General features: G+C 54.9%; 1 protein-coding gene across 2 annotated transcripts in view; it reads left to right on the top strand.

The window, feature by feature from the left end:
• Positions 1–23,793, top strand: part of CD82 (CD82 molecule) — a 52,369-nt gene that overhangs the window by 4,363 nt on the left and 24,213 nt on the right. The window contains exon 2 of one of the 2 annotated variants that reach the window (XM_075545847.1): positions 19,961–20,044. The gene's annotated coding sequence lies outside the window, so the exon portion shown is untranslated. Of the gene's footprint in view, positions 1–19,960; positions 20,045–20,161; positions 20,356–23,793 lie in introns of those variants that run through there. The other variant, XM_075545848.1, reaches the window with a different exon arrangement.

Raw genomic sequence — 23,793 nt, 5'->3', positions numbered from 1 at the left:
TCCACAGAGCAGTGGCTGCCTCTGCATGGTGGGGGGGAGGCAACTCCTGGCCCTGCCCATTCCTACCTTCTGTGCCCCTCTCTGGCCCTCCATTTCCTAGTCTGTACACTGGGCTTAACAGTGGGGACTCGGTCAGCGGGTGGCCTGAGGGACAGTGAGTTTTCTAGGCATGTTCTGCGTGGAGCCACCACGTCTCTGCCTCAAACACACTGAAGCTCAGTTTTGGGTCACTCTTTTATTTTTGGCACCCGGCCCACGTTTCACGAGGGCCGCAGGGCCGCAGTCTGCTTCTCAGCCCCATGATCGCATCACAGTCTGGCTGTGCACCCCAACGCTACTCACTTCCGGCCCTGTGGTCCCAGCTCTGCCTCTCGGGGTGACTGGGTTTCTCCATCATGACTAAGTTTCCCGAGGAGGCAGTAGCTCTGATTCCCCCTCATTTCCCCGAACTCCATCCTCGCCCTCACCCTCTTTCCGTGGTGGCTGTTTACCCTGAACATGTACGTACGCTCCCCTGTGGCGGCAGTTGTGGGTGTGTGGCATATCTCGGATTCCTGGCACCAGGCCTGGCACCCAGCAGGCACTCAGGAAATGATGGTTGAATGAAGAAGTCAATATCCTGGGTGTGTGTGTGTGTGTGTGTGTGTGTGTGTGTGTGTGTGTGTGTGTGTCTCACAGCAGGTCCCCAGCTCAGTGCCAGGCAATGGGGGACACTTTGGCAAGGGCTGGGACACAGGGTCTGGGCAGCTCTGCCCGCCCTACTCCGGAGCCCAGATCTGGGGAACCCAGTGGATGGCTTCTGTTTGCACCCTGGCCTTTTGCCCCTGAGAGGGGAAGCACTGACTTCCTCTGGGCCCCATGTGTGAGGGGCTGCTTTGGCCTTTAGTGAACCCTGAGTCAGCCAGAAAGGGCACCTGCAGTCAGCAGTCATGTGCAGAAAGTGCTCCAGCCCTGTGGAGTTCTGGCTCAGGGTGAGGGGTGGCAAGGGGAGAAGGAGGGGAAGGGGCCCTCCAGACAGCCCCTCCTCAGCATCAGCCTTAGTGAAGACCATTTGCGGGCCACCCTGGGAAGCGCTTCCATGCTCCCCCTCTGACTGCCTCCTCCAGCTTCCCCTGACATGCTGAGGCTGTGTTGGGCTGGGCATCCTTTAATTGTCTGGGCTTTTGTTCATGGAGCAAATGCAGAGAGGTGACAGGCTGCTGAAGGTTGGACACCAGGAAGCCAGGCTTCCAATCCCATCCCTGCTGTGACACCCAGGGGTGGTCTTGGCCAGGGAGGTGACACTGGCTGGTTTCCTTTCTGGTTGGGTAGCTAGAGTTCCAGAAGTCTGCCTGGGTTTAGGAGAGCAGCAAAGGATCCCCACGGAGGGTTGTTCTGTCGGTGAGTGCCCGACTTCTCGACTCAAACTACCTAGGGAGCCCCGCCTCCTGTCTCTTCAGCCCCATGTGACCTTGGACCAGTGCCCTAACCCACCCTGCACCAGCTCCAGAACCCCTGGTATCAAGATGCACACCGTCCTGGCCTCTTCGGGTTACACGTGAGTTCTATGAGGTCATTTGTGTGGAGTATTTAAGACAGTGGCTGGCACAATGGCCCAAACCAGACCCATTGCTTGGAGAACTGATTTCAACTCCATGATCCTATACGGCAGAGTAGAAGGGCCCTATGATCCTATACAAGACTAGAGGGTTACCAAAGGTGTCAACTAGTGTTTTCCCAAAGTGAGTGATACCCCCTGCCTGGGAGATGCTGGAGCGATACACCAAAAACAAACAAACCCAAACTAGCTGACATCATGTCCATGCTGACTCATCGTGAGCCCACAGGAATGGGTAGAATAGCCCCTGTGAGTTCCCAAGAAGTCAGGATGGGCCGCCATCTGTGATTCTGTATCCAGCCTCTTCCCTCGGATGCTGACCTTGCTGCTCTGGCGTTTCTAAGTGAGGTGCTGTCGATGGCGTGGCCCCTGCCCCTGCACTGACAGCCGGGGAGGAAGGCTGGGTAGGCAGGGCTGGCAGAGCAGCCCAGACTCCAAGAGGCCAGAAAGTGGGTCCATCAATGGAAAGGTGCAGCGCACGCGGGATGCTGGACCAGAATCCTGAAGACCCCTGCTGTCGCTTTACTCTCTCCCATTTCTGATTCCTCCTCCTCTAAAAGCCTGTAATACCCACAGCCTTCAGAGACAGTGCAGGTGCCGGTCCAGACTGCGCCACAAAGCGATTGCCCCTGGAAAGTATTGTCCCGGCGTGTTTGGTCTTCCAGAGTTTGCAAAAGTCTATCAGAAGTGCGCAGCCCTGCTATGCAGATGTTTGCAGTGTTGTGAGAATGGCCCAAACGTGTCCCCGGGGACACGAAGTGCTTACGTGCTGTGAGAAAAGGGGCAGGCACGCCGTGCAGCGTGGCCACACACACCTTTTGCACTGAGAAAGCCAAGTCTCCTCAGCGCCATAAAAGGAGGCAGGCCTGGATTTTTCCTACTCACGCATAAAGAACACACAATAAAGCTATAAACAGCTTGCTGCAGGCACGTAACCTCTATTACACGGCCTCCAGAGTAGACTGGGATGTTGAGTGGTGGTGGTGGTGAAGACATCGTAGAGGGAAAGATGTAGGCTTGCTGGTCGGGTCTGCCCTCGGTGCTAGGGAGCTGCCTGCAGCCAGGCCATGCCTCCCCGGTGCCAGGCAGGAGTCAGATAAGGACGAAAGAGAATCCAGCTCCCATCCATAGAGGCCACACCCTGAGGCCGTGGGGAATAGGGGAAAACTCCCACCGTCATTGAAATCAAAGGGCTGATGAACTTTTCTAAGCCTTGTCTGGAAAATCGGAATCTTTATAATAATCATCATAATAATCATAAGGGAGTTTGCAGTGATGTTGGGGTTTTACAGGGAACCCTGTCCTCTGGAATTTGGAACCAAGTGAACAGAAGAGGTTGTTTGGAGAACGTGGCTCGAGGTCTGGGGCCCAAAGGGTTTGCTAATCCGCTACCCTGAAATTGGCAGACTTACCCCCTCCCAGTGGCAGGTGGCACCAGGCAGAGGACAGGCTCCCTGCAGACCCAGGTGGAAGGGCTCAGGTGGGATGCTCCTGCAGGGAAGCCAGACTCCAGGGGAGGGGGTGGGGCGGGGGGGCCTAGCTGAGCATGCTCCTGATCTCCCAGACCAACCAATCCAAAGAGCCGCTCAGGGTAGAGGTGTGCCGTGAGGCAGGAAGGTGGAGCCAGGCCAGAGGCTTACCTGGTGGAAACACCTGGACAAGGAAACAAGTGTCCCGGGGAATGTGTTCTTGCTCATAGGAGGCCTTTTGAATGGTGCCTGGGAGCCCTGGTGGTGCCATGGGATGAACATTGCACCGCTAACCGCAAAGATAGCAGTTCAAGCCCGCCTGCCACTCCTTGGTGGGAAGAAGAGGCCGAATGCACCCTTACGATTTAAAGATGTGGAAACCCATGGGGTCCTTAGGAATCGAAAGCCATGGCAGGTTTTTGGCATACCAAACTCCGTGCCATTAAGTCGGTGCTGACTCATAGCGACCTGATAGGGCGGGGGCGGGGGGAGCTGCCCCTGTAATTTTCTGAGACTGTAACTATGGAATAGAAAGCTCCATCTTTCCCCCATTGGGGGGCTGGTGGATTCGAACTGCCGACCTTGTGGATCGAAGCCCAATGTGTAACTATTACACCACCATGCCATAGGCGCTCAATACGTATTCACTTGTCACTGATAAGGGTAGCAGCAGTACATGAGTAGACTAGTAGGGTTGGGACTGCCTTGGTGGATTTTGGGGGATCCTCTGAGAGATGAAATATTAGAATGCTGTTCCTATGGTACCTGAGCAGCCACCATCATTTATGAAATGAAATGGAAGTGGGATGGGGAGGGGTGGGGCGAAGTGATTTCTCTGTGACTCTGCAGCAGATGAGGGGCCGGCCCGTTCTTCCTCATGAGGGAAGCCCACTGCCCTCTCTAAGCATACAGTAAAAGTGAACCTGGGGTGCAGGAGGGTGTGTCTGCAAGAGTACTAGCAATCCCAAGCTTATCTGAATGTTCCTTTGATGGCAGGGTGGGGCAGCAGGTTGGTCTCTGGCTAGCAGATAGTGCCAACTGTAGCACGGTGCCATGGTTTTCAGACTTTTGTACATGTCCAAGGGCCGTGGGGAGCCGGCTGCCAGCTGGGGGCCACTGGACTTGTGCTTGGCTTCAGTGTCAGCAAGACCACAGAGTGGACCAGCCTCACGTTGCAGGAGCCATTTGCCAGGGGGCAGGTTTCTTAACCTCTCTGAGTCTTCGTTTCCTGGTCTGTGAAATACGGAAGAAGAGCCAGACTGCTCCCTGAGCTTCTGCGAAGGTAAATTGAGAGGCTGGAGAGTAAATGCTTAGTGCCAGGCCTGCCTTGGAGTGGGCCCCCCATCAAGGCCAGAGGGTGTTGAGTATACTGATAGGTACGGCTGCCCTGGCCACTCATTCCCTTGGGGAAATAGCAAGGAGCCTTTCTCCCCAAAGGCTGAGATCCCTCATCTGGAGCAAAGTTGTTTTTTTCCCCCCTAGAGCTGTTGCAGGGGTGGGGGTGGGGGGTTGAGCAGCAGGTCCTAGGGGGTCAGGGGGAAGACGAGGGCTCTGTGGGAGTTTTAGTTCCCAATCTGACCATCTGACCATGAGGCTCTTGGTGCAGAGTGGGAGCAAAGTTTGGAAGTGGTGTATAAGTCACAGGATCTTGGTGCTGTACACGGCTCTATTGTTCATTGACGCAAGCTCCCTACCCAGTCTGATCCTCTCAACAGCATCAAGCCTTTGTTTGAACACCTCAAGGCTTAGGGAGCTCGCTATCTTTCCTCTCTAGACAGATCTGCCCCTTAAAAAGCACAGTAGTGAATGTGAACAAACTCACCCTTACTACCTGCTCCTTACTCGTTCAGAACATGCTCTCTGGGACCACATGCATTACAGACACTCCCTGGGGGGAGGGGGGTGGGAGAGAGGGACTCTCTCCTAGCAGGCCAATGATGCTGACTTAGGAACCAGGCCTTTGCCAACTTCTTAAAACACACACACACACACCCCAAACCTGCCCCTCTATCCCACACGTGTACTCTCCATCTGAATCAAATGGTCAGGTCACTTAAAGCAACAAAACAACAAAATGCTTTCTTTTGAATTATCACCGTCTTTGTGGGAAATATTGGAGGATAGAAAATGCAAAGAAGGAAATAATTAGAGCTCACCACGGTAAGCAGTTTGATATTTTTGTCTTAAAAAAAAAAAGCATAAAAACCCCTATAAACCACTTCCTGGGCCGCTGCCTTTTGCTTAACATGTCCCAGGCAGTCTTTTTCCGTGTCGTGAAATACTCCCTTACCGTCCTCCAGCCCGTTGGACCACCCACCTCCTGTAGGTGTCCCCTTCTGTGACCCCAGGAGGCCCTTTAAATTTTTCATTAGTGTGCCCATTGCCCTGGTGACCACCTGGGTCATCCGGGTATCTGGTATTAAATGCTAATAATCTCAGGGAGACAATTCCTAGACGTGGTTTCCAGTCATGTGGTTTAAAACTCCAGATCCAAGGACCGGATGGTCATGGAAAAAGCCTCCCCTGCCCTCTACCCGCCAGAATCCCCTCCCCCCCCCCCCCCCCCCCCCCCCCCCGCCCCAACGTGCAGAGGGAGGCTTAGCAAAGTCTGGGAAGGAGGCGGGCTGACTCCAGAGGGGACCCAGAGGAGGCCAACAGATGGATAGAGACGGAGTAGCTGTCTCTTCAATTACCGTCTGATGTCTGACCCTCCTCGTGGCTTCTCTCCAGGGGCCCGTGGCTTCATTAACTAATTATGGGATCTCTTTACTATTTAATAACCGCCCTCCTCCTTCCCGTCTCCCTCCCCCCCCCCCCACTGGAAGCCAGGGAATGGGAAGAGCAGGGTGTGGGAGGCGGGTCTCGAATGGACAGTGTTCTCAGGCTCTGGCAGCCATCAAAGCCCCCTGGAACCTTGGTTAAAGCGCAGGCCCCTGAACAACCGTTCCCCCGCCCCCCCCCCCCAGAGGTTGGCTCTGGGCTCCCAGGAAAGCCACTGCCACTCTGGGACCACGCTTGAAGAATCACTGAACCTGTGGACTGGGGCGGGGGATGTGGAGGACTGGATTTCAGTTCCTGGTGCTGTTGCGAGTCTGCATTTTGTCTATTTAATAAAAAAAAACACCTATCTTTGACAACTAAGGAGCCCAGTGGTGTAGTAGGATCTCTATCTATCTATCTATCTATCTATCTATCTATCTATCTATCTATCTACCTACCTACCTCTATTTATCTATCTATCTATATCTCTATATATCTCTCTACATATATTTGCCTGCTAACCACAAGGTCAGCAGTTTGAAACCACCAGCCACTCTGAGGGAGAAAGGTGAGACTTTCTGCTTCCATCAAAGAGCTCAGAAACCCACAGGGACAGTAACCCTGTCTTGTCGGGTGAGAGCCAACTTGGTCAATGGCGGTGAGTTTTTGCTTTGGGTGAGGCCCCTCCCCCCCTCTCTCCCCTTCACCTTCCTCCTCGGTCAATACTGGGAATAAGCCCTGGTGATGTCCTGGGTTACAGGTTGGGCTGGTAACTGGCACGGTTAGCAGTTCAAAACCACCGGCTGCCCCTGCTCTGTGGGAGAAAGAGGAGGCTTTCTAGTCCCGTGAAGGTTTAGTCTCGGAAACCCTAGTGTCGCCACAAGTCAGTTTCAACTCCATGGCAGGGAGTAAAGAGTCCTTGGCGGCTCAAGGGTTGAGTGCTTGGCTGCCCACGGAAAGGTGGGTGGTTTGAACTCTCCAGCAGGAAGAAGCGGCAGTCTGCTTCCCAGAGGCCACAGCCTTGGGACCCCTATAGGCAGACCCACTCAGTCTCCTAGGGTCAGTATGGGTTGGAATCGACATGTGATGGAGGGATGGCAGGATGGAGGGATGGCAGGATGGAGGGATGAAAGGAGAAAGACAAAAAGGAAAGGAGGACAGGGCGGATGCAGTGGGTTTGGGTTTGGGATGTGCAGGTCGTTCCCCATTTTACAGAAAGGAAGACTGAGGTTGCCTGGCTGTGTAACCCCAGGCGAATCCCGCCTCAGCTAAGCCTTTGCTTGACGTAATGATCCCTTACGCTTAACAGCGTTTAGTGGTGGATGTTTTCTCATGCCTGCACCACGGTGCACCTGGGGACGAGTCAGGGAGGGTGTTATTATAGGCTTGTATTTTTTTTAAGATAATGACAAAGGCAGTGGGCGAAGAGTCCCACAGCTCCGGAGATGCTCCAGTCAGGACTTGTATCCATGCTGGCTTGCTCCCATCCTGAGCCTGGTCCATCCTCCTGTGTGACCTCCTCGGTCACTCTGACCTCTCTCTTTTCTCAGCTTTCCGTTCAGGATCCCAACCCCCTTGGCTGGGCTTCCAGGCAGGTCTTGGGAGTGAGGAGCCCAGGGAAAGCTGATCTTAGACCCTCACTCTGGACCCATGGAAAGGGGAGAGGGGTTGCCACGTGCTGACTCAGACCATCCCTGTTACCAGGCCTTGCCACTCAAGTTCCTGGTAGAGGCAGGGGTCCGGCCAAGGCCCACCTCCTACCCCAGAGCCTGGTTTTCACTTGGAACTATACCCAGCCCTCCAAACTTCAGAATGTTCTAGACTCTCCCAGCGGGAGTGCTAGGACCTGAGGCTGGCGGGAGGCCCTCAGCCCTTCCCCTGTCTCCTGACCCGAGCCTTCCTCCTTCTCCCAGGTTGGGCTCAAGCACCTGCTTCCCACAGGGAAGCCTTCCATCTGGTTCTCTGGCCAAGGCAACTTGGGCTCCGTCCAGGAGGGAGCTAGTGAACCAGGTTCATGAACTCCCTACCCAGGCCGGAGGGTGGGGACCACGATGGATGTGGAGCCAGGCCCTGTAGGGTCTCCATGCTGGGGGCACTCAGGGAAGCAGGGGACCTGTGGGCCCACTGAGGTCTATGACACACACTTTGGGCAAGTCGTTTACTTTCTGCGAATGGAGGGCGGCTTCCTCTTTCCCAGAGTGAGAAAGTTTCTACCCGGCTCAGGTCTGACTGAAGAAGTGAAACTGACATATGGTAGACTTGTGGGTATTCCAAAAGAGTAGCCAGAAAAAAAAAATAAAAAGAAAAAAAAGAGTAGCCAGAATGGGGAACATCGCAGGTCCATGCCGCACTAGAGACTTCAATCGGCCTCTTAGAGAACAAGGGCAGGGTGCATGCGCATTGTATAGCACGCAAGTCTCCTCCTGATAGGCAGAGTCGGAAACAACGGCGGTTGACCATGACGCTATGAATCCAACGTCCTGCACCAGGCTCCTGACCGGGCTCAGTAGGTTGACTCCTAGTTTCCTATTCCGGGGCTTGACCATTCCACTTCACCCAAACTTTAACCTTTTAAGTTTGTTCCAATTTCCTTGTGCCTGGTGCGACTGAATTGGTTTGAAGCCCTGATTTCTTCCCCGACCTGACTCGGGAGGCCTGGGGCCAGGTAGGCAGCGTCCCGGTCCCTGACCTCTGACGGGAGTGAGGCTCTCAAGTCGAGTCCGTGCCTCCCCATCCCTGAAGTGGATGTTTGGGGCTGCACTCGGCCTCCACCCTCCGCTGCCCTCTGGATGGGTGACACGCTGAGTCTCGGCTGCAGACCTACCCCAAGCTGGGGTGTTCCAGCTGATAACGGGGGAAGGATGGGGACCGAGAAATTACATCATGACAGACATGGAGTTGTCATCAGCCAGCGGCCTGTGTCCATTCTCATGGAAGGCATGCCCGTGCGTGCCCAGGAGACCTGCTCCATGGAGTTTCAAGCCTGTGACTTTCCAAGCACATCCCCCCAGACCCGTCTCCCCCCATGCCTCAGTGCGCTTCCACCACCAGCCAGGTAGCTAGGTCCTTCACCACGGTCCCACCAGGGACCCCAGCTCCAAGCATGGAGGTCTTTTTAATCAGGCCCCGCAACTTGAGGCTTGGTGCCTACCTCCCTGAGCCTCCGTTCCCAGACCTGCAGCCAGGAGTCTTCTGTACCCAGCTTTTCTTGGGAGCCACTGAGCAAATGAGGAGTGGCTTCCTGGTAGAGCAGGATCAGTGGGGTGTTATCCAGGTGAGCCTGTCTTCTTCCAAGGGCTGCTCATTTACATATCCACTTCCCTGCCCAGGAACAAACAGTCCCCTTCCCCCCTGGACACCCAGAGGCTCTCAGGCCCTGGTGCTGCTCCTATTTAGCCTGCGCCCTGAGACCTAGGTGGTGTCACCCATAGGTGGGGGATGGACTCTTGGAACCTCACCCATGGCCGCTGACACCCAGTGGGTGCGCAGGCCCTTCCCTTGCGTTTCTGCCCGTCTTGAGTCTGCCCTGTCTGCCCTCACCGAGCAGCCTGGAAGCTTCCTCAGGAGGATGACACTCAATCTGCATGCCTTTCAGGGTAAGACTCCTCAAATCCACCCAAGGCTCACTAACACCTCCATGCAAGGTGGGAGGGAGCCACAGGCTCCCAGAGAGGGAAGGACATTTGCCCAGGGCCCCACAGCTGGGACTCACTCTCTCCCTTTCCCACTTGCTCCCCAAGTCCCAGCAGGTGTGGATTCTTGGCTGATTGTGCCTTCAGGAGGCCATCCTTGGTCACAGGAGAGTGGGAGTGGCCTGAGGAGCGAAGAGTGTGGCCCAGTGACAGAGTAGAGGGTCTAGATTCCAACCCTGCTATAGGGGCTGGAGGAGCCCTGGGGGCTTAGTGAGGGTGCATTGACTGGAAGGTCAGCAGTTCAAACCCACAGGGCTTTCTACTCCCATAACTCATGCTCGTCTCAGAAGCCCACAGGGGGCAGTTCAACTCTGTGTACTCTGAGTCGGCGTGGACTCGGGGGCAGTGAGGTTAGTGGTGTTTTTAGGGACAACCATTGGGACTATCCCCATTGCACAGTTGGGGAAGTTGGGGTTTAGGGAAGGGAAGTGTCTAAGGTAAAGCTGGCTGGGCCCCTTTCCTTCCTCTCCAGAGCTCCAGGGCTTGAGTTGGGGGGGGTGAAGAGAAGGGGGCTCTTAGGGATGGGGGGATGCTTTGACTGAGTTACTGCTGGTATCTGTTTTGACAATGTAGGAGTGCAGGAGGGGCTTCTGCCCTTGGCCAGCAGCCTGTGCAGGAACCTGGGGTGGGGTGGGGTCCAGGAGGTGCCCTAGTGCCCTGGCATCTGGGGCAGGGGACAAAGCTGAGAAGCATGGATAGGGGGAGGCACTAGCCTGGCTGCCAGCTGCCAGCAGGAGGTGGGGGCAGTAGTGGGTGAGAATTAAGAGATCCAGCAGGTCCCTCAAGGAGGGGGTAGGGAGAGAGGCTCTTGGTTACAAAACAGGATGAGGGGTCCGAGGGCAGGTGGTCCCAGGTCTGCAGGCCGGAGCCCAGGGTGCAAGGGGAGCTTTTTCACCGGGGGGCAGTGAGTCCCGAGGCCGAGCTGTGGGCGGCAGGCTCTCTGGTCTTTCCTTCGAATGCCACTTTGTTTCCTGTCTGTCTCTCTGGCCCCTGACTGTGTGTCACCTTCCAGTCTCTCTCTGTACCCCCTCCTAGTCTGTGCTCCCTCACAGCAAGGGCTGGAGGCTGTAGTCCTGGAGGGCAGGGGGCAGAGAGCCTCTGGCTGTGTGCTGAGGGTCTTCTGTGAGGTTTTTTCCTGACTAGCCCTCTGGTCCCGGGAGCTAGTGGATGGTCACCACCCAACCTGGAAATGCAGGGCTGCAGTCGTCCCAAGCAACCTGTGGAAGCATGGTCCTTCCTTGGCTCTTGCAGAGTGGAGATGGCCTTCCGGCTGGCGCTGTCCTGGGGAGGCTGGTGTGCTGGGCGAGGTCTCCTGGATACGGCCAGGGGTCTCTCAGGACCTGAGAGGGAAACCTCGAGACATGGCTACAGAGGTGGGCCAAGAGGGGTGCAGAGGGCTGGGACGCACAGAGAAGAGACAGGTGGGCAAAGAGGACAGGGGTGGGTTGATCATGTGAGGTCTCAGAGTGTGGTCTGTCCTTACTGATGGCAGGGCCTTAGACTAGGAAACCCATCTCTGCATCACACCCTGCTCCCTGTGACTGCGTGTGCCTGCGTGTGCAGCACTCTGCCCCCGGAGCCTCCCGAAGCCCCCCTCCCAGTCCAGTCTGTCCACCAAACAGCCTCAGACCTAGGGAGGCCCTCAGACCTACAGCCTTGCAAGACAGAAGTACTAGTCCATTCAACCAACAAGGAAACAGGCCGGGACAGGCCAGGGAGGACAGAGCCAGGGTTTGACGTCTACTGTCACCACTCAAGCCAAGATAAGCGGGGCTGCCAGGTCATGCTCCATGAGGGTCTGCGTGGGAACAGGTCCTGAAAGGCTTCCCAGAGGAGGTGGCATTACGGCTGCCCTTCTCTTCCTCCCTAAACCGGTGCCTGGGAGGGTGTGCTGGGGCTGTAGGGCCTGAGGTTCTGCCATGCTGGGTCCCTGATTAGAGTCTCCCTCCTTCCCACTAATCAATCTTTGGCTCAGGGACTGCCCAGGCCAGTGCCCATCCTCAACATCTCTTAGGGCTAACCCTTTGCCAGGCGCCGTTCTCAGTAGGTCAGCATCCAGTGAAATTCAGAGGTTTTCCCCTATGGCTTGGGTTCTGAGGCTAGATCACAAAATGGGCTTCACCCTGCCTGGACCCTGTGGGACTCTTTCAGTGACCGGACACCTTAGTTTGCCTGCGCTGCCCACACAGGAATACCACCGGTGGGTGGCTATCACAAGCAATTTATTCAATCACAGTTTCCCCAAATCCTCACTGCTACCCAGTCAATGCCGACTCATAGTGACCCTATAGGACAGAGGAGACCTGCCCCTGTGGGTTGCCAAGACAGTACATCTTCATTGGAATAGAAAGTCCCCTCTTTCTCCCGTGGAGCAGCGGGTGGTGTTGAACTGCTGACCTTGCAGTCAGCAGCCTAATGTGTAACCACTATGCCCCAGGGGACCCTTTTCACGGTTTAGGGGCCTAGAAGTTCAAATTCAAGGTGCCCATTCTAGAGGAGGGCTTTCTTTCTCTGTCAGCTTTCTGTGTGGGGGTGGGGTCGGGGACGTGGAGTTCTTGATTTTTTGGTGTTGTTTTTTTTTTTTTTTTGCGTTCTTGTTTCTTTTCAAAGTTCCTTAGAGATTTCCATGAGTCTTGGCATCAATCTTCCCCATGGGTCCAGGTTCTCAACCTGTGTGTCTCAACCCCTTTGGGGATTGAACGACCCTATCACAGGGGTTGCCCGATTCCTAACAGTAGCAAAATGACAGTTATGAAGTAGCAATGAACATAATTTTATGGTTGGGGGGGGGGGATCATCGCCACATAAGGAACTGTATCAAAGGGTGGCGGCATCAGGAAGGTTGAGAACCGCTGGTCTAGGAGGTTCTCAGCACAAGGACTCCAGGTCCAAAGGACACGCTCTGCTCCTGGCTTTCCTGTCTCGGTGGTGGTCTCCCTGTCTGCTCCCACCTAGGCGATGTGGGCCATCTTCCAGGGACAAGTTCCTCTGTCCTCGGATCAGGCCTGTGGCCAGAGTCAGGGTGTTGCACCCGTATCAGACCATGTGATGGGGCATGGTTATATCGTTCTGTAGCTGCCCAAATCGAATTGTTCTAGAAGCCACAGACACGTGGTTTTGGGGGGATCCAATGCAACCCCTGACACCAAGTCTTGATCCCTTTGTCCACCAGCCGCGGAGCATGTGACTGTTGAGTGCTGCTCCGGGTTCTCCCGCTGTGCGTTCTCGGAGGAGCCCCCATCCTGCTCCAGGTCTCGGCTGCTCCAGCGATGCAGTGGAGGGGAGGCAGAGCTTTGCCTTAGGGCCGCCCTAAGGATGCCCGCGCCCTGGAGCGGTCAGCACCCTCCCTACCAAGGGTGGCCATTGGGATGCGAAGCTTTGGTGCTTGTTAACTCCTGGAAACGCCGCCCTCAGGCGCCCAACTGGTCCCTCGAGGGAGAGCTGGGGCCCATGGAGTCATCCTGCCACTTTGTAATGAGCCTGTGCTGGTGTCCAGAAGACCGGACACTCCCTGAGGACAGGACGGCATGGACACCTCCATGTCTGGCATCTAGTTGGTGATCCGCCGGAATGGGAATTCTGGGACAAGCTCTGGGAGGATGTTTGGTGAACTCCAGTGGGCAGTGGCTCAGGATGGGAACTCAGACTAGAGGGGGGATCCTCTGGGCCCAGGGCTGTTCTAGGCACACATCCTCGGTGCCCACCTTGGTCATAGCTGGCTAGTACAGGACCGGAGTCTTGAACGACCTGTGCTGTTTAACCATGCAGCCTCTGGATGCTCTAGCCCTGCATACCTGGGGCTAGGGGACCACCCCTTTAGCATCTGGCTTCAGTGACCACACCTGGAGAATGTTGGGACAGTGGGAAGTGGTATCCTAAAGGATAACAGAGCAGTTTGTAGGAGCCCCCTGCCCTACCTCAAGGGACCAACCTTTGGCCTGCACTATTTTCTATATGAGGAGGGGACACCTGGCCATCATGCCTGAGATGGTCGCCAGTCTCTCAACCCAGGATGTGGCCCCTGGTTCTGCCTACAGACCTGGGTATCCGTATTTCATAGATGAGGACATGGGTGCCTAGCGTGGGGAGGTGATGTGCCAGTGGTCACACAGCTGCGAGAAATGGGGTTGGTCTCTCCCAATTCCCAACTCACACCATGACCTGGTTTGTTGTCCTCCCTCCGGCTGTGGAGCTAGGGAAAGGACCTCAGAGGGTGGGTGACTCCTGGGAGCACTCTTGGGAATCTGGTGCCCTGGTTAGAGTCCAAATCTGGGCTTCTGAGCATCCTTGTAGGTTGTCCCTCTAATTCAGAACCTCACACACAGTGTGCCTGGGTGGGTTACAAGTGTGTTGCGATGGCCCCTTCCTTGGCCCCTGGGGACAGACAGCCTTGGTGCTGTCCCCTCAGGCCAGGTGAAGTCCTGTCTGTGCACTGAACACATGCATACACTTCTCTGTGTGTGTCTTGGTGCTCACCAGGTTGGGAGGCACTGTCTGCTCAAAGAGCAGGCACTCTGAAAACACACGTTGTCTAAAAGGCTGGACCTCAGTCTTCCCATCTGAGGATGTGGGACTGAGCTTGATAATGCCAAAGGCCTTCCTTGGCACTGTGATTCTAAGTGTGTGAGCCTTGGAACAGGGCATTGGGAGTGGGTGGGGACGGCAGGGGCCCCAAGGAGCCTTCAAAGAAGGCCAAAAGCAGGCAAGGAGCCCTGGGGAGGGAGATGACAGAGGCTATGACTCAACCTCAACGCGAGTCTTTGGCTGAGCATGAGCTAGGTGGGGTGACCAGAGGGCTTCATGCATCTGCCCTTCCTCCAACGCACCTTCGCAGCAGAGCAGCCTCTTTCCTCCTGTGAAAGGCCCTTCAGATTCATCATGTGAGTTTCAAAGCAAAACGTCCTGGGAAAGTCCACATCTGTAAGGGTCATCAGCCAAGCCGAGGGAACACCCCGGTTGGGCTTGGTTGGGTGGTGCTGATCTTTTCCTTCCTGACAGGAAAAGCTCGGGAGCCAGGCAGGGGCAGAATGGGGGTTGGGTGAATGGCAGGCTCATTCACTCCGGCAGCCGAGAGGGGGAAAGAACTCTGGGTTCAAGTCGGAGCTGCATTGCAATCCTGGCTAAGCCACTTTCTTGTGTGGTCATAGGCAGGTCGTCGCTGCGTCTCAGTTTTGTCATCTGTTAAAAGGGATGAATGATCACTTGCCTGGTGGGGTTGACAGAGATGAGATGAGAGAGTTATGGAGTGAGATGAATGGGAATGTATACTTATACCCCTGCCACTGTCTGGTCAGGGGAGGCTGTTGGCCTGTGTTCCAGCTTCTTTCCCTCCAATATGAGGTGTCCATCTCAGCTCCCAGCTCCCGGGTCTTAAGGTCTTCAGGAGAAGGGAGCCTGGCCCACCGGCGCCCTGGGCCATGAACAGACACTGTAAGTCACCAGGCGTTCATCTGTAAGACGGGCAGCAGGCCCACTGGGCTGTGAGATCCAGCGTACCCTGCCAGGGTGTGAGGCGGACCGATTTCTTCCAATCCATGGTGGTAGTGGTGCTGTGGGGGGTGGTGGTGGAGGAGCAAGATAAGGGTGTGGCGGTGGGGGTGTTTATGGTGGTTGCCTGGTGGAATTGAATGTAGCCCACATATACCCCATCCAAAAAAAGGAGGCCTGGTGGTGCCGTGGTTACGCATTGGGCTGCAGTACGCACGGTCGGCAGTTCTAAACGACCAGCAGCTCCCTGGGAGAAAGGCTGGGCTTTCCACTCCTTTAAACCGTTTACAATCTCGGAAACCCACAGGCAGGCGCTGTAAGTCAGCACCGAGTGATGGCAGTGAGGTTTGAGTGAGCACCCCTAAATTCCTTTCTGCTGTTACTCGGTTCTCTCACGTGGTCTCCCATGCTTAAGATGAAAGAGTTGGGGTTCAAAGAGGTAACCAACGCCTTTGCTCAAGGGAGGGAGCAATTCGAGGTTCAAACCTAGGGTTCCTTTTATTTGTCTGAAATGAACTTGGAAAGAATCCAAGGTTAGGCTTGCGTATCCTCCTTTTGTAGCTCCTCAGACCATTGTGTAGATCTGAGGGGCAAGGGATCTGGAGGGTGGTGAAGGCTGTGAGCCTGCATTCTTTTTCTTTTTTAAAACTTTATCTGTTTAGGGTTTTGAAGAAGGACATTGTCTGTGTAGTTGCCCCGCCCATGCCATCAAGTCAGATCAGGAATACAAACCAAACGCACCGCCACGGGGTCGATGCTGACTCTGCGACCCTGCGGCGCAGGGTACAGCGGCCCCTGTGAGTTTCTGAGACGGTCATTCTTCACAAGGGTAGAGAGCCCTGCATGCTTTCCTTGGGAGAGGCTGGTGACTTCCAACTGCGGCCCTTGCAGTTAGCAGCCAGCTACGTACCCACGGAGTCACAGAGGCTCCTTAATAAATCAGTAATCGTATCCTATTGAACCCCACGTAAGTGTTTGTCTCATTCAGGTGTTGCAATTTTCTTAGATGCTTAAAATTAGCCCTTTATCTGATGTGTCATTCTGAAATAATTTTTTCGCCCCAATCTGTGGGTTCTCTTTTACTCTGTTGACGCAGTCTCTCATGAAGGCTGCAACCCTCTGCTTCGTCTCCGTGGGCATCTCTCTTTATGTCCTGTAGTGTATTTACTTCTTGCATTAGGGCCCTTTAGTTCGTCCCTATTTTTTCACAGGTGGTCTTTATGGTTCTAGGGTTTCTGTTTAGGTCTTTGATCCATCTTGAGTTCAATTTTGTACATGGTGGGAGGTATGGATCCTGTTTCGTTCTTTTGCAGCCAGGGACCCACTTCTTCCAGCACCATTTATAGAAGAGGCTGCCTTTCCACCACTTGTTGTGTTTTAGTCCTTTATGAAAAATCAGTACTGTCAGTAAGTACTTGATTGCATTTCTGGCTTTTTGATTCTAATCCATTGATCTTCATTGCCTATCGTTGTACCAGTACCAAGCTGTTTTGATTACTGGTGCTTTAAAATAGGTTTTAAAGTCTGGGAGTGAAAGGCCTCCTATTTTCTTTTTTGTAATGTTTTACTTATCCTGTGTTTCTTTCCTCTAAATATGCAGTTGGTGGTTAATTTTTCCCTTCTTTTGAAGACTTGAATTCGTAGAATGTTTTTTATACTAATGGCTTTCCACTATATATAATCTACCTATCCAGGAGCATGGTAAACTGGTTCCACTTGTGTAAGTTTCTTGTAGGAGGGTTTTGTAGTTTTCCTTGTACAAGTCCTTTTTTCCTTTGGTAATAGTATTCCTAAGCTTCTTAGCTTTTGGCTCCTTACTGTAAATGCAATTGTTCTTTTTTTTCCTTCTGAACAATTTTATTGAGCAAATTAAGATAAAAGATTACATGTTTATTTTATATTCAGGAATGTAAAGGTCTAATTATTCAAACAGTTTTTATTCTTTTAGTGACCTTTTTGGTGCCATCTTCTCCACTATACCGCAGTTCAGCTTTTCCTTCCTGTCTGTTGACTTTACACTGCCAAATTTTTCAATCCGTTCCAGCAATTTCTTAATCGTATCTTCGGGTTTTCTATGCTTCCTGCCTGCACGTCCATGCTGACTCATAGAGACACCCCCACCCCCCGTGGGTTTCTGAGCCTCTTTTTACAGGAGTAGAAAGCCCAGTATTTCTTCCACGGAGCTGCTGGTGGTTTTAAACTGCCGATCATGCAGATTGTAGCCCAACCAATGCATAACCACTATACCACCAGGATGATATCATATAAATTCTTATATGATACCATTTTATTTCTCCTGCGCCTATTGGATGCTTTACTATCTTTATGGTCTCAAAGAAATCTCAAGATCCTAATCAGACACTTGGGTCTCCGTGTCCCTGTTGCCCAGAGGAACTGCCTTTCCTTCCTTCCTTCCTGTTCTACCCTTTCTTTCTCCTTTTTTATTTGCCCTCCTTCTTTTGGTTTTCACAACAACGATGAAAGCAATAACGACATTCAGACCCGCGACTGAAAAAAACAAGACAGTGGGGAACCCATCAAGGCAGACCGTGGAGTCAGCCAGGGTTTCAGGAAACACATCACCTGCCAGATATGAACACAAACAGGGCTTCATGTGACCAGCCTCTTCCAGGACAAAGTCCAGAGAAGCAGAGCGCAGGGTGGCCAGGAACCAGGAGGCAGGTGGGGTTGCCTGTGGCTGGGCTGGCTTCCAGAGGAACAGACCAGCCGGCGCTCTCGCTCCACTTGGCTGTCAGAGAGAGCCAGCTGAGCTCCCACGGGATCAGGTGCCTGGCTCACCAAACTGGCTGGACAGTCTCACAGCCCAGAAGATCAGAGGCCCTGCCCGTGGGAGGACAGAGGGCCTGCCCACTAGAGGCCAGAGGCCCTGCCTAGGGGAGGGCAGACATGCCCTGCTCATGCGAGAGGACACAGTCCTCTCTAGGAGACCCAGCCAAGGGGCACACATCTGGAGGTCGAACCAAGCCTCTATGCCAAGTCAAAGAGCCCTGGTGGTATAGTGGTTATAGGATTGGGCTGCTAGCTACAAGGTCAGCAGTTCAAAATCACCAGCGCTCCAAGGGAGAAAGACGGGGCTTTCTACTGCCCTCAAGAATCACAGTCTCAGAAACTCACAGGGAGTAGTTCTATGCTGTGCTGTGAGTCAGAATTGACTCGATGGCAGTGAGTCTGGCTTGGCTTTGAGTGTGTGAAGTACTAACTCATTTGCTCCTCGCCGTAACCCTTTATTAAGTCCATTTTACAGGTGGGAGCATTGAGGTCCAGTGGTTGTCCAAGGCCACATGGCCAGCTAGTAGGCTTTGGCAGCATTGGCTCTTCAGACAGGGAGGGAGCTTGGAGGAGGAAGCCAGGGGAGCAGAATGGGTGAGCCCTGCTAGGCGCCAGCCCAATCCACTTGCACCCCAGTTAGTGTCCCCATAAGGATAGTCAAGCAGCTCAGCAGGGGTTCCCGAGACCCGTGGCTGTCACAGGGCAAAGGCGGGGCTAGGAACACAGTGCTGATGGCATCTGGATCCATACCCCACCCAAACCCAACCCCCGCCATCAAGTTGATGACAACTCACAGCGACCCTGCCTAGGCACAGTTGTCTGGGAGCAGACAGTCTCACCAGCCCGCAGAGGAGCACCTGGCAAGTTTGGACCATGGACTTTGTGGTTAGCCGTCTAGCACTTCACCCACAGCACCTCCAGGGCTCATTGGCTCCCAGTTCCGTGCTCCTGATACCTGTCCAGGAAGAGGCCCCAGGTGCAGAGAGCGGTTCTCCTGCTATCTGGGCCCCTGAAGCCTGCAGTGCTCTCGAAAGCCCCCTGCACAGACCCCTGCCCGAAGTACAGTGCCCACTCTTTCCCACTGCCCCTCTAGTTCACCAAGCATGGTGTCCTTCCCCAGGCTCCGGTCTCTGATGACTCATCTTCAGTATGTATGGCAAGGGCTGGCCATCCTGGCTTCCCACAAGCATTGAGATGACTTTGTCACTCTGCCGGTCCTGTAGGAGCTGGAAGTCCACACAGAGGCCAGATCACCTCTGACAGTGACCCACAGGGGGACGGAGGAGAACTGCCCCAGCCCATTTCCAAGACTGTAAACCTTAAACCTTTACAGGAGCAGAAAGCCTCGTCTTTCTCCCACAGAGCAGCCGGTGGGTTTGAACCGCTGGCCTTTCAATCAGCAGGCTAATGCTTACCCTACAGCCCCCCCCCAACTGGGCCTCTTAAATAAGGTGACCAGATTTTAACATTGGTAAAGCGGGACACCATTGATAAAACTCATATCCTGGCAAAATAGCCACATGGCAGCCAAAAACCATATACCCTAGCTTGTTGTGCATTCTTTCAAAAACTCGGGATTTTTAAAAAACACCGCAGGACATGCAGGAAAATTGTTAAAAATCGGGACTGCCCCGCCAAAAGCGGGACGTCTGGTTACCTCACTCTTACAGGCTGTCTGGGTTGGAACTGGCTTGGTAACAGTGGTGTTTGGCCTGATCTTTTGAGATCCCCGCCCCCCTGCTGCGTGGATAAGGGTGAGCAGTGGCCAGCCAGCAGGGCACTCTGCCGGCTTAGGATGAGGCGGTGGCCTGAGGCCCGAGAAGTGGTGGGCTGCGGTCCATTATTGGCTGTGGCTGAGGGAGCCTCTCCAATGGCTGTGAGGCGTTAGGCTTGAACTATTGGGGAGGGGCAGGTGCAGTGTCTCCCCGTGGGCCTCTGGAGTCTGCAGCCCTAAGAGGCCTGGTAGGCCGGGCCTCTGGCTGGGCATCCTCAGAGGGTGTCCCACAGCGTGGCACTCACAGGGGCTGTCCTAGCTCTGAGGTGAAAAATGGTTTCCAGTTGGTTTGGCAATTGCTCAGTCGGGAGACATGAATGACTGTGTGGTCACAAGAGAAAAAGAGAGAGAGATCCAGAAACCATCTGACAGCAACACCTCTTGTTCACAGCGGTGCGTCTTCTGGGAGTTGTGCTCTGAGGAAGCGTGTGCTCCAGCAAACAGCTCCAGTGCAGTCCCACCATCTGACTGACAGGTGAGCTCCCCCACCCCCCCAGTCACTGCCACATAGCCCATCGTCCCCTCTCCGTTCCCCCAAGGCTACAGGCTTCTCACACCTCTACAGGTGTCAACTCCCAGGGGAAGATCACTCCAAGAAGGGGCTCTGGTGAAGAGACCACCCGGGTCCACCGGCTCAGAGGGAAAGCTAGGGAGACTTGGCAGCAGGTCCTGGATTCCGCTTTGGCATCTCACCCCGCCAGTCCCTGAGGGAGGCTGGGAGATGCCTCTGTCCACTTGGAGGCAAGAGTCACCGAGCACCTGAAAAGTCTGCTGTCCTTTGCCGAGGTCCGTTCACGGTCATTCTTTCTTCGCCCCTTTCCCTGCCCATCCTGCCTCCTGCCCTGGGGTTGTCTGGGTCCCAGCTCAGCCTCTGGACTGGCCCAGCTGCTTCCCCGGTGGAAGAGAGAGAGGGAGAGGCGGCGCCCTGGGCCAGATGGCCTGGCTCCTGGTCCTCGCTGCTATGGAGAGGAGACTTTGGGCAACCTCCTTCATTCCTCTGGGCCTCAGTTTGCTCCTCGATGGCTGAACCGCTTAGCCCAGTGCCTGGTACCATTTGGTGTGGGCGACTGAACTAAACCAACCTCTTCTACAGAGTCGCTTCTGACTCATCATGACCCTATAGGTCCCTATGACCCTATATGGCCCTGCAGAGAAATGTCCCTAAGGGTTTCTGAGACTGTGACTCTTCCCAGGAGTGGCCGGACTCCTCTCTCCCACAGAACAATGACGGGAACAACCCGCTAGCTGTTCAGTCAGCAGCCAGTGCTCAGCCCCCACCACCGGCACACCTATAGGCAACTTGGGGTCTGGATCATCCGGGGAAAACCAGGCTGCAGCCCCTGCCTCAGGCCAGGGTGTGACACCCACAAACGTGGTTCCCTGGCCTCTTCCTCGCCCACCTGGCCAGAGCTCCTTATGAACAGCGCCTGGGTCTCACCTGCTGGCGTAGAGATTACCTATTGGGCTGCTCACCGAAAGGGTAGCAGTTTGAGACCACCAGCCTCTCCCCGGGAGAAAGACAGAAGGACTGGGCTGACTGTGAAGGCAGTGGGTTTGGTTTTGGGTTTGGGGTCAAAGCCGTCCCAGGCACCCTCAGCCATTCCCCTGTGAAGTCTGGCCTACCCCACAGGCAGCCGCGTGGGAAGATCTGGGCTGTGTGACCCGGGGGGATTACTTCCTCCCCCTGTGCCCTGAGTGCCCCAGGGGGAGGAATGCCCACTGCCAAGGGGCTGGTATGGAGTCCTGGTAGCGCAATGGCTGAGTGCCCAGCTGCCAATAGAAGATCAGCAGTTCGAACCCACCCAGAGACTCTGAGGGAAACCCCGATGACAGTCCAGGGAAGCCCGGGACACTCTCACTCTGTCCCTCCCGGGGTCGCTGTGGGTAGAAACCAGCTCAACTGCATCCAGCAGGGGCCGGCCCTCAGAACAACGAGAGGAAGCCATGCAGACGAGCGGTGCACATCTGTCACTGGCCGACTCGCCGGCACCGACCCATAGCCACCCCACACACAACCAGAGGAAACCCTGCCCGGGCCAGTGCCATCCTCCCAGCTGTGCCAGTGCCTGAGCCCATGGACGCAGCCCCTGTGTCCATCCATCTCGTCGGGGCCTCCCTCTTTCTCGCTGCCCTTCCGCTTTACCGTGCAGGACGTCCTTCTCCGGGGAACTGTCAGTTGGTCACCCTCTCCTGCTGGTCTGTCAGTTGGTCACCCTGTGGTATGGAAAAGGGTTTTATGAGCACCGCTGCACACAGTAGGTGCTCGTAAAGCCCTTTTCAGGGTAATATCAATTCCACAGGAGAGGGTCGAATTACCCAGTAGGGTTTGCCAGGCTGTTGTGCAAAGACTGCCACTCTCTCCGCCAGCTGCCAAACGCTGGAGCGCTGCTTCACCAGGGCCCCTTCAGTGCCCGTAGGTGACCAGATTTCCACATTGGTAAAGCGGGACACCAGCGGGACACCATTGATAAAACTCATATCCTGGCGAAATAGCTACAAGGCAGCCAAAAACCGCATACCCTAGCTTGTCGTGTATTCTTTTCAAAAATCGGGACTTGTTTAACATGCTGCGGGACGCGGGGAAAATTGTTAAAAATCGGGACTGTCCCACCAAAAGCAGGATGTCTGGTTACCAGCAGTTTCCTCCCTCAGCCAACCCAGTATTTTGTCTTAATCTATAGCCCTGCCCCTTGACTGTCCTACCTGACCCTGGACACATGAGCACCACAGCCTCGCAGACTGCCCCTTCCCGGGCTTCTCTGCAAGTGTGCAGGAGAGTTGCCCAAGAATGGCTTCTTTGGGGCTCCAGTCTCACTGAGGCCCAGGGCTCAGGCCCCTGGCCCATTCAGCGTATCACATGCATACTTCTGGTAGGGCCGGGGCTGGGCGGGCCCTGGAGGAGGTCCAGGTCCGCTGAAACAAAGCAGGGCCCTGTGGGCAAGGCAGCCATGCCTGGCCGCCCTGCCCAGCTCTGCCCACCCTGAAGAGCTGCTGGGTGCTGGGGGCCCAGAAGGAGCAATTGCTCCATGCACCTTGGGGCGGCCACATGTAGGCCAGCCTGGATTTGGGACTCTTGCCCCAAGTTCTTTTGGCAAGCCTTGTTTGCTCCTCTCCAACGCTCTAGGAGGGCCCTGGGGGAAATGCCTGGACTCTAGTTTTTCCTCCCGACTCACTACCATCTCTGCTGTCTCCAGACCCTTGTCTTGAACCCTGGTTGGCATAAACGGCCATGTAGCACCTACCCCCTACCCCTATCCCCCTTGTCATATGTGAATCCCTCATAGGATTTATTCAGATGTTGCTTCCATGCCCCCTGTGACGGGGAACTCACTACCACCCAGGCAGCCTTTGCCTTCTCAGGGCAACTTTGCTTCACCTTGTGCTCACATCTGACCCCCCAAGGAAACATCCGAGGGAACACCTTCTCTGTCAGACCCCTAAGGGGCGGCGAGGGCACCTTAAGAAGTAGTGGCTCTCCCCACCCCCTGCCTGCTATGGGGCAGCCACTGTGTGCTCCTGCTGACAAGTGTGGTTGGGAGCTCAGTGTTGAGACCCGACCAGCCCTGGGGGGTGAACAGATGTGCACACAGGAAGCTGTGTTTTGCAGGAACTGGGAGGGGTTTGCCTTTCAGCCCTGTGGTGGAGCCCAGGCCTTGGGCTCGCTCACCTTCCCCTCTGCTCTGTGACCTGCCTCTCCCCTCCTCCCTCCACACCGGGCGATGGGAACCGGACTGGGCCTGGTGCCCCTGAGCCCAGCTCTGCCCATGCAGCTGTCCTGGGCCAGCTGCCTGAGCCCAGCTGCCCGGAGCAGGCCTCCCTTGTCCCCAGGGCCTTCGTCCCAGCCTGTTCCTCTTTGGCTGTCTGGCTGGTTCCCAGTGTTCTTTCCCTCCCCTCCCCGGCTGGACTCCTCTGGTGTGCGGTGTCTCCTAGCTGATGTTCTTCATCCAGGATGGCTGAGGAAACCCGGGACCCACCTGCGGGTCTAGTGTGAGAGCGCTGGGTCCGTGCCTACGTCTATGTAGGACTTCAACTCAAGGGCTTTCCCGGGCCAGCGAACCTCAGAAACGATTTGTAACCATGTTATCTATGTGTAAATGTTCTGGGGGCGTCCATGACCCCCCATTAAGGTTAATAGCAGTGATCAGTAGAATGGACTCTTATGTCACATGTGAAATAGTGTTGTCAAAGACATTTTCTGCACGTAGGAACTAGCGCCGTTGAGTT

This window comes from Tenrec ecaudatus, chromosome 4, assembly GCF_050624435.1.
Source record: "Tenrec ecaudatus isolate mTenEca1 chromosome 4, mTenEca1.hap1, whole genome shotgun sequence".
NCBI lineage: Eukaryota > Metazoa > Chordata > Mammalia > Afrosoricida > Tenrecidae > Tenrec > Tenrec ecaudatus.
The sequence above is the reverse complement of the archived record's forward strand: the minus strand, read 5'-3'. Positions and strand labels throughout refer to the sequence as shown.